Raw genomic sequence first — 12,500 nt, forward strand, 5'->3', positions numbered from 1 at the left:
TTACCTTTGTGAAAAGAAACTTGTTCATGTGAATGAATTTGTCATATGAACATTATTTGATTACCTCAAAATTCCAAACGAGGCCCCATGTAAAATATAATAATGAACAGTGTCAAGTTTTTAATAGAACAGCATTACGTACGTGACCCGTGTATGAAAATAACTATTTCAAATCCACCAAAGTTCTTACAAAATCTGTTGCATACTATTTATAAAATGGAGGAGCTTGATCAACTATATTTCCATTGGGCAAAATTTATGAGTAGGAATACAGGATCTTCGCTCTGTACGAGCATAGAAAGAAATCTCAAATAGTGCGGCTAACAGGGGTTTTATGATGTAGGCCTACCCAATATTATTGAATTTGAGTACCAATAAAGCTTAATCGTTTCTGTCCGGGTAGTCATAAGAACCACCAGGAGCCCCAATTTCCTTTCCAAAATCTTTATATTTTATGGGTTTAACATTAGACAGAGTCAGAAGAAGGGAGATCCTCACCAATATATCATCTAATCACCCACGCCCGTGAAGTTAGGCCTATGAAGGCGATGGGCCGTTATATGTCCATTTGATGGAGGGATAAGGGAAAGCTAAGTGAAAGAGAGAGAGGGAGAGGTGTTATGAATCGGGAAACACAGATATGGTGCAGAGAGAGAGAGAGAGAGAGAGAGAGAGAGAGAGAGAGAGAGAGGCAGAGACAGAGACAGAGACAGAGAGAGAGAGCTTCACATGCTGGCGAAGACACTAACATAGAGGCGATTTTTAAAGGTAAGAGAAGCGATAAGTTTTAAACACCAAATTGAGTACATAAGAACCATTTACATATGTATTTAGAATCACGGTTACTTATGACCTCTAATAGTGACCGATATCAGTCTATTAATTCTGCAAAGAACAAACTTTCTGACGTTGTTGCTAATGCCAACATGATGGCAACATCAAAGATAATGCTTATTGCGTGATGAAAATGAGACGCTATTTAAGGGGAAACAAAACAATTTAAGTGTTGCTCTAACCGTTTTCGAGGTGTATCGAGTAAAGCGTGGTTCACAGAGGCATTCAGGACAGAAAATCGACACGATATTGGTTTTGGTAGTCTGTCACTTGTGCGTTTTCAAGCACTATCAGCAGCGCAGTATATGTTACCCGATTGAATGGCCCCACTTGTGCGTGACTCTCGCCAAAGTGTGGGTGGTCAAATGTAGTTATCTCGTTTTAGGTTAGATGCAATTACTATGAAAAAAAAATCTGTTGTAGATTTATGTTTGCTTTGTTTTTTATGTACTTTTTATAATATATTTTACATTAACGTGAGAAATATTTTGGGCGTAAGATCGAATTGTTAGATGTAAACTCATTTGATCCTGCGTTGCCGGTGCTCAGCCGTGCTTTTCCAAGTTGTAGTCTAAATTGGATTGGTGTACTAGACGTTACGGCGTCAGTTTGGACATAATTGTGCGGTTAGATTGCAACCGTCCAATCTTTCGTCGACGATATAATGACCCATTGAGGGAGATGCCATGTGTGTGAAAAAATGGAGGGATGAAATGCCACTTCCGAGAATATACCGGGTCAGCCACGACGACAAAACCCTGCACCAAACAGCCTAGGCCTAGTTGTGAAGCCAGAGCTCGTTCTCCTGAAATCGATAAATCTGTTGGTAGGTGTGATTCAGTTTTTAAATCTGTCTTCCATGTTGACATATATCCACTTCGGTCTAGGCTACAGATGTCCCTTTGTATTATGGTGTAACCTGTATTTCTGATCTGAAAATGATCTTTAGTCAAGGAAATATTCATATCCAGTAGAATATACGTATTCAGTTTTCCTTCTGAGTCAAAGGAAATTTCGTCTTTCTCTATAAGGCGTGTAGCCTATGTATTCAGTATTTCTGTTATAGGATGAATAATCAGTACGCATCTCTTTCTTACTAAGAAAAAAAAAAGCAGCTGTGGAAATCAGATATTCGGATCATTGATATGAAGTATAGAGAATTCTAGTTAGTTTAATATTGAATTAATTTGATCCACACATTGAACCGTGGCTCGCTTTAATGAACAGCCCGTAGCAGGAGACAAGAATGGACCGTTATGTTTCTTTACTTGAAAAGTATAATTGGGTGAAATGTTGCCTGTAATAACGTGAGCCACGATAGCGTAATTATTGTTATAATTGGAAATCGTTATTTAAGATTTTAATTAGACAAGGAAACGTTGCAAGTTATTAAGGTTCGTTAGCATTTGACATAAAAGACAAGAAAAAAAAAAAAAAAAAAAAAAAGTAAAAAAAAAAAAAAAAAAAAAAAAAGTTACTATAGGGAAGAGCACGACACACTGTTTTGATGTTATATCCTACACATACTCCGTTTATTATTTGCCATAGAAGCTTTCTTTTTCAACTTTCCCTCACTCAAACTTTCGTATTTTAAAACTTCAAAGTGTAAGAAACTGCTACTGGACATGTTAGAGAAATGTTAATGATTGATAGGTTATTTTCCTCCCTGTGAATTCCCTGAAAGAATTACTTTCATACTGTTTCGTTAGCTTTGCGCTTTCTATTTGTAAATGAGCTAATGCTCTTTCGAATCAAGGAAAACGGAAGCAGTAAGAACATCCCAAATCGTGAAAATAAAGGAGAAGCATGCACAGGCCACAGTAACTTGACTGAATTTAGTGTGGGATATGGTGGGTTTTACAACCGCCACATACGTGTCCTATGATGGTGTTCATTTTTTATTAATTGTTATGGTAACGCTTACTCCGAAACTAACCATCCATTCAACACCATCTTTTAAGAAATTCATCTCATAAGCCTAAGCACTGCCACCGCCATTTGACTATGTAAGAAAACGCGCAGTGTTTCTACGACTGTAGGCCTAATAACATCCATCAGAGGTAGGCCTAATAATACCCATCAAAGGAGTGATCTCGGTTCCATCATTTTCGGTTACTTGGGTCATTGTGAAAGGGGAGTAATCCATAAAGTTTCGATATACGAAGAACTGGCGAGCATAGGCCTATGATTTTGGCCATTTGGTTTAAGTTGTTTGCACGAAATGATTTAATTTAAGATTATCGAAGCAGTTGATATGGTTCTGATTTCCCCATCAATGCAAGGTCTCCTGACTCATCGACACTTGCCGCTAATATGCAGAGGAATTTGATATTATTTACAACGAAACCAAGACCCAGTGCATGTCGCTGCTCCCGAGATCGTTTACGCATATTGCAGAACCACAAATTTTCCTCGGAAACCATCGGCTGGAATTTGTGCACGAATTTCCGTATTTGGGTTACAATATCACCGACGACCTAAAAGATACGGCAGACATTGAACAGAGGCGTCGTAAGCTATGTGCAACTGGCAACATGGTTGCAAGAAGGTTTTCCTTCTGTCACCGAGGCGTGAAACTGCTGCTCTTCCGCTCGCACTGCTACAGTATCTATGGGTGCTCCCTCTGGACGAACTATACCCGAGAGACCATGAGACGTATCACTGTTGTGCACAATGACATTTTGAGACGCCTCCACTCCGCCACACAGATGTACATAGAAAACCACCTGGACAATTTAAAATCATTGTAAGGCGAACAATGTCCAGTCTGGTAATCCGAGTGAGAAACGGCAACAACTCGCTCATACAAAGCATCCTAAGGAGTGAAGCAAGATCTAAATTGTGGGAAAGATAGGAAAATGAGGCCTTTGTCCCCTAAAGGACTTAATCTCTGTATTGGCAAGATATCATCTGCAGATTCTGTCATTATTATTATATTTATTGCTGATTTTTAAATTTTTCATTATTACTATGAATACTATCAAGTTAAAGTTTTTTTTACATTCAATTTTCGCATTTAGCTCTTTGGACCTGACTACTGTAACCACCCAAGGTCTCTAGATGAAATTTAAGTTATATAATCTGTGCACTAACTGTTATAACTCGCAATGAATTTTTTTTCTCACCAATATTACTACTCTTATTACCAGTATTATGATTACTATCTTTTATGCTACCTCAGCTATTTGGTGGATAAGTGCCGATTATTCATTTTTTTATCATGTTGTCTCATGTATCTTGATTGTGTGTTACTGTCTGCACTTTGTATATTCCATGTATATGCCCCTGAGCTGAAATAAAGGATATGGTTACTATTATATAGATATATATATATATAGATATATATATATATATATATATATATATATATATATATATATATACTTACATACACACATATTATATAGATATATATATATATATATATATATATATATATATATATATATTATATAATATATATATATATATATATATACTACATATATATATATATATATATATATATATATATATATATATATATATATATATATATATACGTATATATATAAGTCATATCATATTACCGTGATTCATATACATATATCGAGCTACAATGTCCTTTAATATCTAATTCGCTCTACCTCGGAATTAATATATTTTCATATATGCTTAACCGAAGGGGAATTTTTTCTCGATAATAGATTTACCTGTACTTGGGCGCGAACGCAGGTACATTATAAATCCAGGAACGTCAGTGGAAGCTATAACCACTCAACCACCCGCGAGAGGCTTAAAGGTAATATGTCGTCTCTCACCTCAAATACTTTCTCGCGCTGAAGTATTCGTTCGGTTTGGAGACAACATCAACCCGCCTCAACTCCGGTAGTTAAGTAGCGCTTTTGACAACACGTAGCATTTTACATAAGTCATATCACATTACCGTGATTCATATACATATATCGAGCTACAATGTCCTTTAATATCTATTCGCTCTACCTCGGAATTAATATATTTTTCATATATGCTTAACCGAAGGGGAATTTTTTCTCGATAATAGATTTACCCTGTACTTGGGCGCGAACGCAGGTACATTATAATCCAGGAATGTCAGTGGAAGCTATACCACTCAACCACCGCGAGAGGCTTAAAGGTATATGTCGTCTCTCACCTCAAATACTTTCTCGCGCTGAAGTATTCGTTGGTTTGGAGGACAACATCAACCCCCGCCTCGACTCCGGTAGTTAAGTAGCGCTTTTGACAACACGTAGCATTTTACATAAGTCATATCACATTACCATGATTCATATACATATATCGAGCTACAATGTCCTTTAATATCTAATTCGCTCTACCTCGGAATTAATATATTTTCATATATGCTTAACCGAAGGGGAATTTTTTTCTCGATAATGATTTACCTGTACTTGGGCGCGAACGCAGGTACATTATAAATCCAGGAACGTCAGTGGAAGCTACCACTCAACCACTGCGAGAGGCTTAAAGGTATATGTCGTCTCTCACCTCAAATACTTTCTCGCGCTGAAGTATTCGTTGGTTTGGAGACAACATCAACCCGCCTCGACTCCGGTAGTTAAGTAGCGCTTTTACAACCTGGGATTTATAATGTACCTGCGTTCGCGCCCAAGACAGGTAAATCTATTATCGAGAAAAATTCCCCTTCGGTTAAGCATATATAAAAATATATTAATTCCGAGGTAGAGCTAATTAGATATTTAAAAGGACATTGTAGCTCGATATATGTATATGAATCACGGTAATGTGATATGACTTATGTAAAATGCTTACGTGTTGTCAAAAGCGCTACTTAACTACCGGAGTCGAGGCGGGTTGATGTTGTCTCCAAACCAACGAATACTTCAGTGCGAGAAAGTATTTGAGGTGAGAGACGACATATACCTTTAAGCCTCTCGCGGTGGTTGAGTGGTTTATAGCTTCCACTGACGTTCCTGGATTTATAATTGTACCTGCGTTCGCGCCCAAGTACGGTAAATCTATTATTGAGAAAAAATTCCCCTTCGGTTAAGGCATATATGAAATATATTAATTCCGAGGTAGAGCGAAATTAGATATTAAAGGACATTGTAGCTCCAATATATGTATATGAATCACGGTAATGTGATATGACTTATGTAAAATGCTACGTTGTTCAAAAGCGCTACTTAACTACCGGAGTCGAGGCGGGTTGATGTTGTCTCCAAACCAACGAATACTTCAGCACGAGAAAGTATTTGAGGTGAGAGACGACATATACCTTTAAGCCTCTCGCGGTGGTTGAGTGGTTATAGCTTCCACTGACGTTCCTGGATTTATAATGTACCTGCGTCACGCCCAAGTACAGGTAAATCTATTATCGAGAAAAATTCCCCTTCGGTTAAGCATATATGAAAATATATTAATTCGAGGTAGAGCGAATTAGATATTAAAGGACATTGTAGCTCGATATAGTATATGAATCACGGTAATGTGATATGACTTATGTAAAATGCTACGTGTTGTCAAAAGCGCTACTTAACTACCGGAGTCGAGGCGGGTTTGATGTTGTCTCCAAACCAAAGAATACTTCAGCGCGAGAAGTATTTGAGGTGAGAGACGACATATACCTTTAAGCCTCTCGCGGTGGTTGAGTGTTATAGCTTCCACTGACGTTCCTGGATTTATAATGTACCTGCGTTCGCGCCGCCCAAGTACAGGTAAATCTATTATCGAGAAAAAATTCCCCTTCTTGGTTTAAGCATATATGAAAATATATTAATTCCGAGGTAGAGCGAATTAGATATTAAAGGACATTGTAGCTCGATTACGTATCTATAGTATATATATATATATATATATATATATATATATATATATATATATATATATATACGTATATATATATATATATATATATATAATATATATATATATATATATTATATTTTAAACTTCTTTCGTTTTATCTCCCTTTATAAAATAGGTATTTAATTTACGGTTGCTATTTCAACTCATTCATGTTTGAACTGTGTTAGTTTTTTATCTCATGATTCTAATTCGTTCTCTCATTTAATTTTCAGGGGCGAATAGCAAGGGATTCCAGATTACAGAACAACGATACGAGAAGAAATATAAGGAGTGAACAAGCGCACACACAATCATAAAAGAGGTGAGCTAATAGAATTACATACAAAAATAAGTAGATATATTTATGCCCTCCACAAATACTCATTGAATAATTTCATCACGACTAACGTAAGGGTATTGTCTCTTCATTGACCACATCCAGTCAGGTCAGCTCTCTCTTCTATCTTGGCTGTGCCTGAAGTCACAATCGTCAAGCTTTGTTACCTCATTTCGTATTTTGTGAAACAGTCTGGTTAGCATACAAGGTGCCATTTAATTGTAGGCTGAGATCATTTCTGCAGTTATTTCACCATAACCTCTTTGGTTTCGCGATTACTGAATCTAGTAACAATTCGTGATTTCATTCATTTTTCATTTCATTCATTCAGCTTCCAGTAGGACAATAACATTATCACCATCATATTTTGGTATTCATGAGAATACAGATAGTTTATCATTAGTTTTATTATTACTATATATGCAGCTTAAGATAATTTTATTTAATGCCATAAGGTTACACAGTGCTATTTCGTAAAAGAACAAGAGGGAGCGAGGTAAAGGTAAGGGTGAAGATACTGGGTAAATCAGTTTTTTGTAGGCAGATCGCCATGCCAAACGAAGAATGTGGTTATAGTTGTAGGGCTCGCAACCCCATCCCATTTTGCAGCACTTTTATGAGGAACTCATTCATGGGGAAAACTATAATTTAATATATATATATATATATATATATATATATATATATATATATATATATATATATATATATATATATATATATATATGTGTGTGTGTGTGTGTGTGTGTGTGTGTGTGTGTGTGTGTGTGTGTGTGTGTAGTAGTCAAAGCACAGTTGGTCCCTGAGGTACTTAATATCTACGTGTGCTAGACGGTCCCCAAAGTTTCTTTCTTAATGAAGGTCATTAAATATTTCGGGTCTCGTGGTTTTATTGTTCTTCTTCCCATAAGAGTTTCTGGACAATTTCCTTGTGATCGAGAAGAAAGTTGTGATTCTCATTTCCATCGAGAGGCAAGTGATGGTTCTCGATTTAAACGAGCGGAAAATAACGAGTTCTTCGTTGGAGCGACATCAGTGTTATTTGCTTAGTGTCGAGTTTTTTCTTAAGCCTTTAATTGTCGATTAAAAAAAAATCTTAATTGATATACTTAATATTCTAATTGGCTACTTTTTCAACTTTGTTTCCGTTCTAGTTCTGAGTGGAGGCTGAATGTCGGAAACAGAACTGAAGAAATATTTTTCTCTTCACTGGGATATGTGGTCATTTACACATTTGTGAGTAAAAGCAGTCTATTTTCTAAATTGATTAATTACAGAAATTCATTATTAACATGCATTATATTTCAGGTAAATCGTCTGAAAGATTCATTTTAAAACATATCAATCTGTCTCTCATTAGTTAGCACGTCTCTTTGTCTGTTAATCTGTGTGCTAGTGTTTGTACGGCACTGTTACGTTGTGAAGGCTATAATTCTCCAGAGAATTTATTTGCTTAGTAACAGCAAAGCTGCGTGAATATGCTAATGAGAAGGAAATGTATTGCTTCAGTAAAGGAAATCCTTTAGTTGCACATTGCTGAAACTCGCTCTTTCAATTTTTGACAATTTGAAATCGGCGTTCCAAAAATACATTTCTCTTTCGAAGCATATCCTGGAATTATTGTCAGTGGAACAAAAGGGAACCAAAGTCATTATGACCCAAAACCTAATGAATCAGACCTCGGGAAGTGAAATTGGAATGTTGCTGTAAATTGCTGTCTGGGAAAGATGGAAATAATAAATTTGCTGGAACAAATTTTCCTGGAAACAGGGGAAGAGCCTCTCTCTTATTCCAGGAGTCTGCAGGATATTAATGTGTTTTGATATATATATATATATATATATATATATATATATATATATATATATATATATATATATATATCATATATATACTATATACATATATATATACATATATCATACATACTTACTGCATGCATACATACTACATACTACATACATACATACATACATACATACATATATAAGTATGAGTCATACCACATTACCGTGATTCAAAGTCCTTTAATATCAAATTCGCTCTACCTCGGAAATTAATATATTTTCATATATGTTAACCGAAGGTGAATTTTTTAGTCGATAAGAGATTTGTCGGCTGACGGGCGCAAACCATCGAACCCAACAAATCCAGGACGCAGAGTGGCGGTGTGGTTGGTTTAAAGTTTCAATTTGCGTCTTGGATTTGTTGGGTTCGATGGTTCGCGCCCGTCAGCCGACAAATCTCTTATAGACAAAAAAATTTGCCCCTTCAGTTAACATATATGAAAATATATTAATTCCGAGGTAAAGCGAATTAGATACTTAAGGACATCTGCAGTCGATGTATATATATGCATATATATAATACACACACACACACACACACACACATATATATATATATATATAGTATATATATATATATATGTGTGTGTGTGTGTGTGTGTGTGTGTGTGGTGTAGAATGTGTTTATGTCTATCTGTCTTCGGCATGTTTGCAAATTAGGCAACGCTTTGAAAAGAAAATATAAATAAATAAACAAATAAAGGTATTCTTATAAATGTATAAAAACTCCTGTAGGTTTCATTTTCAATCACCTGTCTGCAGCTCCGTCTGAGGACTGTTCTAGTTAATGTAGTCTGCCGTTTGTTTAACTACCTCAGCTCACAGACAGTCGGAGCGACAGACAGATGGCTGAAAGGGAAGCCTACAGAATTTTTTATACATTTATTTTCACGTTATTCTTATTTTGTATTTCAGTGTGTTGCATAATCCTGAGGATTGTCGGGGTCTCTGTCTCCGCTGATTACTTGGGGGACTTCAAAGACGCTTTGTGCAGCAGAGTTTAATGAGTTTTCTCTCGCGATTTAAAAAAAAAAATTTGTTACTTCTTAAGCTGCTTTTGAAAAAATCTGTGAACGAAACTTAGATTGTTGAGATTTAATCTTTCTTGGAAACGAGAGAGAGAGAGAGAGAGAGAGAGAGAGAGAGAGAGAGAGAGAGAGTCTTTTACAATATAAATTTCATTTTTAATTTCCCATCGTCACTCTTATGGATCGAAGTGACACGAGTATTAACTTCGCAAAAAAAAAAAAAAAAAAAAAATTTGTCGGATAGAAAATTGTAAATTTGAAACATTTTTGTGGTTTACAAGGAGAAATAATAAACAATTATTATTTACAAGAGATAAAGAAATAAGGCTAATAAACCCTAATTGATCCGAAGTTTCGGTTCAAGTCTCTCTCTCTCTCTCTCTCTCTCTCTCTCTCTCTCTCTCTCATTTACGGTTATGTTGGTGTCCAACCGCTTTTTTATTTTAATGTCAAATAAAAATTATTCTGTACAATTTAACCAATTTCTATGTTTTAATTTTTTGTTGTTGTTGAAAGTTGAATTACTTGCAACAATCCTCATGTTACGACACCCAGAAAAAACAGTACCAAAATATTTTGTCTTCTAAAATTTCCACAAGAATAAAGGTTCCATTTTTCTAGATACTTGATCACACCTCGAAGATTTTGTTACAGTCTAAAGTTGCCTTGAAGGCTGGAGACGATATCTCATTGAAAACGTTTTTGAAGTCTGCCGTCATTTTGGGGATTCAGTGAGACGTTGAGGCATTGGATCGGCTTCCCTCAAGTGATTGCAAAACACGATCATTTTTCGTGTTGGGGGGGGGGGGGGGGGGGGGGGTGGGGGGGGGGGGGGGGGGGGGGGGGGGGGGGGGGGGGGGGGGGGGGGGGGGGGGGGCGGACGGCGGTGGGGGAGATTTCCTCCTCCTCTCTTCTCTTTCTTCTTTTGCGATTCTACTTCGTTTTCTCCTCTTTTGTAGAAGGATGTATGCAGAAGTCAGTTACATTCTTTTATTTTTTATTTTTGGAATTTTCTTCTTTCTTATAGGAAGAATGGAAGAAGGTGTCTTTATTCTTAATGTGTTTGGGTTTTTCCTTTTCGGGAAACATAAGGAAAAATTGATCCTTTCCTCTTGTCTCTGTCAGTCTTGTCTTGAAGGCCAGAAAAAAGATGGGTCATTTGTTTATAATACTGAGAGAGCTTTTGTCTCCTATTCTATCTATTATTAAGAAGAATCAAAAGGTCTCCTATTCCATCTATTATTATTAAGAAGAATAAAAAGGTCTCCTATTCCATCTATTATTATTAAGAAGAATAAAAAGGTCATTTGACCTTTTGCGTCATTGTTAAAAAACCCAGAGGGATATAAAGGGATTTCCAATGAATTCAAGAAGAATACACACGAACACAGGATATACCTGTGGAAGTAGACTTTTACATAGGCTGGAGAATTGTTTTCCTAATGCAATGTAGATGCGTAGAAGTTTATCTCATCAACATAATCTCCCGTATTGACGTCCTTTCACGAGTAGGTGATGAATCATTCATATCTTAGATGACGGTCGACTCAAAGTCGAATTAATTCAGATGATTTTAATTTGCAGGACGAGAGACGGAGGCCGATGTTGCAATGGATTCCAATGGCCGAGTATAAAAAGAGACAGGGTTTCTGTTTGAAGAGTCAGTTGCAACTGTGAGTGCCTGTTATTCTACACGATTTTATTGGTTATTTTGAATTACCCTTATGTGTATTCCTCTACACTTTTCGACTTATCTGTTGCTTTTCTCACCTTTTGGTTTTCGTTTTCGAGTTTATTGTGGTGGGAGAGGCGCCCATTATTTCCGAGCGCCTGGGAAAATACTAACATTGCTCATGAATAAATTAGGATTAGACATCGCGAAGAGTAAATATATTGTTACTTTTCTTTCACAAAGTCGGATGCCAGAATTGTGGGAGAGGCAGCTGAATCCAGGTCCCCAAGAGGATAAGGGTCAGTGGGTGGTTCTTCAAAAGCTAGATGGCCTGTCGTTAAACTATGTCGTTTCAAATTCCTTTGGAAAAATGTATATATATATATATATATATATATATCTATATAATATATATTATATATATATATAATATATATATAATTGCTTAAAAAATCACAGTAGATGCACGTGACTTCATAAATAAGCGAATACCACGGGAAATGATAGACAGGAATCCAAGCGCTTTCGTCTTTATTCAGACATCGTCAAGGAGCTACTAAAGTACAATCGGAGAGGAAGGCCTCAGGTACAAACAAGATCAGGAATACCAGATGGTTAATTATCAAAAAGGTGAAAATTAAAAGGGATAATCCAGGATTATCGGATATCACACGGTCACAAACTTAAACAGATTCTGACCCTAACCGAAATTACAAAGTATCTTTACAGTCCAAAACATGTAAAAACTGAATATATGAATTTTGTTGTTTATATTTATCTACAACTTTTTTTATTATGAAAGCATCAAGTTTAAATAAACCAAGACTTAAATTTAGAACATTTCTATTATTTGACTTGATAAAACAAGATTCAATGATATTCCTTTTAACTGTGTCATTACATGGGACTAAGGCTCTTGCTTGACTCCAGTTAATAGGATGGTCTAAATCTCTCAT

Source organism: Macrobrachium nipponense, chromosome 45 (genome assembly GCF_015104395.2).
Source record: "Macrobrachium nipponense isolate FS-2020 chromosome 45, ASM1510439v2, whole genome shotgun sequence".
NCBI lineage: Eukaryota > Metazoa > Arthropoda > Malacostraca > Decapoda > Palaemonidae > Macrobrachium > Macrobrachium nipponense.